The sequence below is a fragment of the Anolis sagrei genome, chromosome 3, assembly GCF_037176765.1.
Source record: "Anolis sagrei isolate rAnoSag1 chromosome 3, rAnoSag1.mat, whole genome shotgun sequence".
NCBI classification, from domain to species: domain Eukaryota; kingdom Metazoa; phylum Chordata; class Lepidosauria; order Squamata; family Dactyloidae; genus Anolis; species Anolis sagrei.
The window spans coordinates 263791030-263797826 of record NC_090023.1 but is presented as its reverse complement, the minus strand read 5'-3'; positions in this window follow the sequence as shown (position 1 = coordinate 263797826).

The window sequence follows — 6797 nt, the reverse complement described above, 5'->3', positions numbered from 1 at the left end:
TCCTGACATATCTTCCCTCTACAATTAAAGATAGCCTCCTCTTCCAGGTTGCTCATTAGCACATCGGAGCCCTGGTGGTGCAGTAGGTTAAACCCCTGTGCTGGCAGAACTGAAGACCGACAGGTTGCAGGTTCAAATCCGGGGAGAGGCGGATGAGCTCCCTCTATCAGCTCCAGCTCCTCATGCGGGGACATGAGAGAAGCCTCCCACAAGGATGATAAAACATCAAATCATCCAGGCGTCCCCTGGGCAACGTCCTTGCAGACGGCCAATTCTCTCACACCAGAAGAGACTTGCAGGTCGCTCCTGACACGACAAAAAAAAATTTAGCACATTCCTGTCACTTTCCCTATCTACAGACTCAAGTTGGTTCCTATCAGGCTCTCTCAAAACAACTCGGCCTTGGCAACTAGGCATCTCCAAATCCTGTCTTTCACTCTCCCTACCTGTATTTTCTAGGGCATCTACTGCATCCCCAAACTCCTGAGAATGTACAAAGTCCTATTTATTAAAATCAAACATAGAAATGACTGCAGAGTCCTGCTCTGAAGGGTACTGAACATCATCATGTTCTTGAGGCACAGAAACAATCCCAGGCTGGACTCCTACAAAGACATAGAGATGGAAGCAACATTATGTAGTACAATTAATGTTGGACTAAAGGAAAAGAGATTCCACCTAAATGTTAGGAAGAACATTCTGGTGAGCTGTTCAGCAGTGGAGAATACAGCTCTGGAGTGTGGTGGAGTCACCTTGTGCTGACGCCAAACCATCTTCCAGAATCCTAACAACAGCGCAAATTGTATCCCCTCCTAAACTCCATCCCGCCAGTGCCAATGTACCTATTAAACCTGCTGTCTGCCAAAAGGAACTTCTCTCCCCGGATCCTAAAGTTCCAGCCCTTGTTTCTTCCTTGATGACCCTCAGATCTAAGCCCAGTTCTAAGCCCAGGACAAATGGATGCATTAGGCAAGACCTAGAAGGTCTCTTTGACCAGATCAGCCATGATGATTCATGCGAGTGGCCCAGGAGTATTCTCTACTAAGGGTTATCTCCTGTAATATTACGGACTGGGCAAATAAATGGGTCGACAGCCTCTTTAGGAATTATATCTCTACCTTCGATGAGATCCTTCTGCAGGAAACTTGGGCCATAGATAACATTGCTCTAAATGGCTTTATCACTTATTCCCTGAATGTCAGCCGGCTTAATTCAAAAGGCCGGGCAATGGGGGGCTTTGCTATTCTAGTGTCCACCTCATTATTCTAATCATCAACCGGGAGACCTGGTCTTTACGCCTGCCCCAGCCTGTTCAGGAAATCCGACTCAAGAACTTCCTTTGTTCGACTATATTCCGTCCCTTCTTCAGTTAGCGGGACGAAAACCAGAAAACTTAGCAGGCTGTAATGTGGAATGTAAATCTGGGTGGGGGATTCCGGTCATCATTAGTAAAGGGTCAAATGGCAGCAGTCCTAGGTCAAGCGCCAGAGTGAGGTTGAGTCGTTTGGAAACTCGCTCCCTTGCCAACTTGCGTTCCATCCCCAAGCATACGACCGAGAAGGTGCTATCTTTGTCCTCCCCCTGTCCCTGCTACTAATCAATGCTAGATCTGTTGTTACCAAAACTGCTACCCTCTATAACTTCATTCTTGACCAAGGAGCAGACCTGGTTTACATTACAGAGACCTGTATTAGTGAGGGAGATAACATCCCCTCACATGAACTGACCCCTCCAGGTTTCCAGATATTAAAACAGCCTCGGAGTGCGGGACGGGTGGAGGGGTTGCATTACTCCTCCGTGATTATTTCACCATCAAAATTGTTCCAACTCTGAAGATAGCCGGCATCAAATGTCTCGGTGCGGTCTTGGCCAGTAGGAAATCCTTAGCCATTCTTGTAGTTTACTGTGCACCGGGGTCGTTGGGAGAGAGTCTGCTTAAGCTATTAGATCTTGTTGCGGACTGGGCCTGAAGTTCCCCAGACGTATTGTCCTGGATGACTTCAATGTACATGCCGAGGCACCATCATCCTCATCAGTAACTAAGGACCTAATACTAACCTTGGAAACTTTGGGGCTCTCATTAATCAAGACTCGCCCCACTCATCGGACCGGTCATACTTTAGACCTGATTTTACATATTGGAGTACAGACATCTTTATGGGCGGTAATTGATGTGTTGCAGCAGGGCAACCATTTACCAGGATTCCATGGGTTTCGTTGGGGAAGGAAGAAGGCAGAGATACAGCTTGGCAGAGTTCCAGTATTTTATTCTTACCCGGGTAAGGGTGCTCAGCTTCTCAAGATGGCTGATGAAGCACAAAGCTCTGTCCAAGTTAGCCCAGTATTTATAGAGAGAATTACCAGTTTGCACATGCGTATACCAACTCTGCCACGTACACAATACATAATCATTAAACAGAATTCTTATATAAGAACACTTTTGGCAAATCATCACGACCCCAAATATTTGTCTTTCCATCAACCTTTAGCCTTATCCCCAGATGACATGTTTACGTGTTCCTAATTTTCTTAGATCTTAAAATGAATCATAACTTCATATATGCTTTTAACATAAAACTTATTCAAAGTAATTTCCTTATTAATTCTTCTGTAATTATTTTCATAATCTTGTTTCCCTGGAATTGGTCATTTTATAGAATGTGTCTGAAATTACCTGCTATTTACATCAAATAGACAGGAGATGGCGCTCTCTTACTATATGACCTTAGATGTTCCAGTCTTGGATCAATATTATCGATTTACCTTAAGCGCCAGGTCTCTGGCCTTCTATGTTTAGCCTAGAGTCAACCTTCAGCTTCTTCAAATATTTGTTTATGGAGCAAGCCACCCCGACCTCTTATTGATTCATCTGCTGATTTTCCCTTACTCTAAAAATCTCCTTTCAAGCGTCAGAACTAAGGTAGGACCTTCTGCTTCTTAAATTCATTTAAATTATAATTATTTTCTCCCTAATGACTGCCACAGATGTACCCTGGTCTGACCACGCTGCCCTGAAGGTCCGGATTGAGACTCCATCTCCTCCTTCCCAAGCTGTCAAACCAATCCTCGCCCGCTCCAGAAGACTCATGGAACCTGCCAGGTTCTTGAATGCCCTTAAGGGTCTTGGAACTGTGTACGTCACTCTCAATGAGTAAGTCAACAACTGGAACACCAGTCTGTTGGCTGCCTTGGATGAGATTGCTCCCATGCGCCACTTCCGCCCTCGCTGGAATCGCTCCCCTTGGTACACTAATGAGCTACGGATGATGAAGCAAGCACGAAAGCGGCTGGAACATCGGTGGAGACGGAAACCTGACGGAGTGTCAATGTCTACTTTAAGGCTTTTCGCAAGTCCTATGAGTCAGCCGTCAAGGATGCTAAAAAATCTTATAATTCTTCCTTAATAGCCTCTGCTAGATCACGCCCAGCACAGTTATTCAAAATTGTTCGTGCCTTGATTAGTCCGGCTCCTTTAATCCAGAACCCAACAACTATGCCTATTACAGCTTTGGCATTCCAGGAATTTTTCACTAACAAAATTACTATGCTTCGGCGGGAACTCCCTCCCACAGTTGATACTTTGAGTGAGCTGGAGACCTTGTGGCCACTTAGCGGGCCTATCTTTGATCGATTTACACCACTTCACACGGAGGATGTCATCAAAATTCTGGCTATTGCAAAAGCAACCACCTGTTCTCTTGATCCGTGCCCCTCTTGGCTGATCAAGAGCTGCTTGGTAGGTCTACTCGATCCGTTGTGCAGTATAATCAATGGCTCTCTTGAACAGGGTTTTTTTCCGGACAACCTAAAAGAGGCAAGGGTTCATCCTTTGTTAAAGAAACCTAGCTTGGATCCTATGACCCTTGCCAATTACTGTTCTGTTTCTAATCTGCCATTCTTAGGCAAGGTGATAGAGCGGGCTGTACTGGGACAATTGCAACAATTCCTGGATGACACAGCTGGCCTGGACCCTTTCCAGTCAGGTTTTCGCCCGGGTCATGGGACAGAGACAGTCCTGGTTGCCATTACGGATGAACTCCCTCGCCAGTCTGACAACGGTGGATCCGCGTTACTGGTACTTCTCGACATTACCGCAGAGTTTGACACCGTCAACTACGATCTAATGATTCACCGTCTTGCCATGTCCGGAGTTCGTGGTCAGGCCCTCAATTGGTTCAACCCATCTCTCCGGAACCGGAGTCAACGCGTAGAGTACATGGATCAAGTCTCTGATAGATCCTCCCTCCTATGTGGGGTCCCCAAGGTGCAATTCTCTCTCCTCTTCTCTTCAACATCTACCTTAGACCCCTTGCTAGTTTGGCTCGGAGTTTCGGCCTGGACTGCTACCAATACGCAGACGATACCCAACTCCTTCTGCGTCTGGAGCCTGGAGCAACGTCAATTCCAGACAATTTCACCCTATGTCTGGAAGCTCTGTCAAACTGGCTACGTGCTAGCAGACTGAAGGTGAACCCAGTGAAGACTGAGATTCTCTGGCATGACTGCTCAACAGGTCTGACTCTTCCATTACCCACCGCCCTATCCCCATCGACCACTGTTAAGAGCTTAGGTGTCATCCTGGATTCACAGCTGACAATGGAAGCTCAGGTAGCTGCTGCCAGAAAACAGGCCTTTTTCCATCTACAACAAGCAAGGCAACTGGCACCCTACCTATCTGACGAGGCTCTGGCAACTGTCATCCATGCCACAGTCACGTCTAGGCTGGACTATTGCAACACCCTGTATGTGGGCCTTCCGATGTCTACGACCCGAAATCTTCGTATTGTTCAGAATGCAGCAGCCAGGTTACTCACAAGAACGCCCATGAAATGCCATAAAATACCAGTGCTGCAACATTTACATTGGCTTCCAACTGAGTACCGTGGCCTGTATAAGATGCTAGTTCTGACCTTTAAAACTCTTTACGGCCAGGGTCCATCGTACCTTAGGGACCGTCTCTCATTCTCCCATCATCGGAAGTCGCAACGACCAGCCCAACGTGACTTCCTCCATATACCGGGTCCTAGAGAAGTGCACTTGGAAAAAACCAGACGCAGGTCTTTTTCTATTTCTGCTCCTGCCTTGTGGAATTCCTTGCCGCCTTATATGAGAGCCATGCGTGACTTAGGGCCTTTTACTCTCACACTTAAGACCTGGCTTTTTACTAGAGCATTCGATCTCTGTTGATTTTTATTTTTTGTATGTATGTATTTTATCTTTTGTAATTTAGCTGTAAATCGCCTGGAGCATTCTCGGATGGAGGGCGATTAATAAGTTATTAAATGATGATGATGATGACTGGCCAACAGTAACACCTTGGACAAATGAGTCACCTTTTCTGGAAGTTTTTAAGCAAAAACTTTGGGCCGAATAAAAACCCTCCCAGTTACATGCATTTCTTGCATTTCTTTACTTAGGGTGGTCAGGCTAAGAGAGAGTGCCCAAGATCATACGAGGAATTTAATTTAAGCTCCAGTCCAGCGCGTTAATTACAAATGATCTGCATTTCCTTCAGAAGAACCATCTCTTTAATCCATAGGGACCGCCGATTTAGAACTCTATTTTCAAAGCAAAAGGCAAAAGAGGATACCCATATTCATATATGTTGTTCTGGCCATCTATAACTAATTTCCCATCCTAATCATTACTCATGTAGAATGTGATCTGGACCCACCCAAGTGCTCTCACTTTATTAAATTAATTTATTACATTTTACTTCTAAAGTTTTTTTTATCATGTCAGAAGCAACTTGAGAAACTTCAAGTCACTTCTGGTGTGAGAGAATCGACCATCTTCAACGCATTGTCCAGGGTATGCTCAAATTTGTTAACATCATATGGGATGCTTCTCTCATTTCCCCTCATGGAAAGGTGGGGCTGACAGATGTGAGCTCACTCCATCTCGTGGATTTGAACCACCATTCCTTCAGGTCAGCAGTTCAGCTGGCATAAGGGTTTAAACCCATTGTGTTCATCTGCAATCAAAGAGCACTCCAAACCCAACCAATGATAGACCTGGACCTGACTCGGCACCCAGAACCCCATGACCAACTGAACGCACTGGATGGATTTAATGCCACTGACCCACCTTAGTGGGAGTTGTAATTCATCCTGCAGCTGGAGAGCATACTGAACCCCACGGATGATGCATCTAGAGCAAATCTGCCCAACATGATAAACTGTAAGTATTGATAAGAGTTTCAGGGGGTTAACCAGGCATGATGGGAGTTGTAGTACACCCACAACCTTATGCATTTTGCAAAATGAAAAAATGACTTCTTCTAATAACCCGGGCAATGCCAGGTACCCAAGCTAGTGTTTATATAAAAATACACATATATATAGAACTATAAATTAACCTAAGAATAAACTCAGTCAAACTTAAAACCAGCTAATAAATCCTTGACCTAAAACTCCACAAACAGTAACCAACTAGAATGCTAACACACTAAGGAACTCAATGGCCAGGAGCCCTATGAATCTTGGTGGCCATCTAGAAGCAGTAATAGTGGCCCAGTCTGCCCGCTTTCTTCTAATTTGTTTGAGCAACACACAACATATCACAATTAAAGATGTTGCAAACTGAATTGTATTACTTTGGATTGTTGCCACCAGGGCAAAATGTCAAGGTGACCAGGATAGAACATCAGAATATTAATTGCCTGTTAATTTTTTCAATACCTGGAGACCCACATACATACATATGCATATTTTAATAATGATTTTTGTAGGAGAGATAAGAGGGGAGAGCGTGAGGACAGAATATCCAACCCAACTCTCCCATAGCTGTTGGAAATA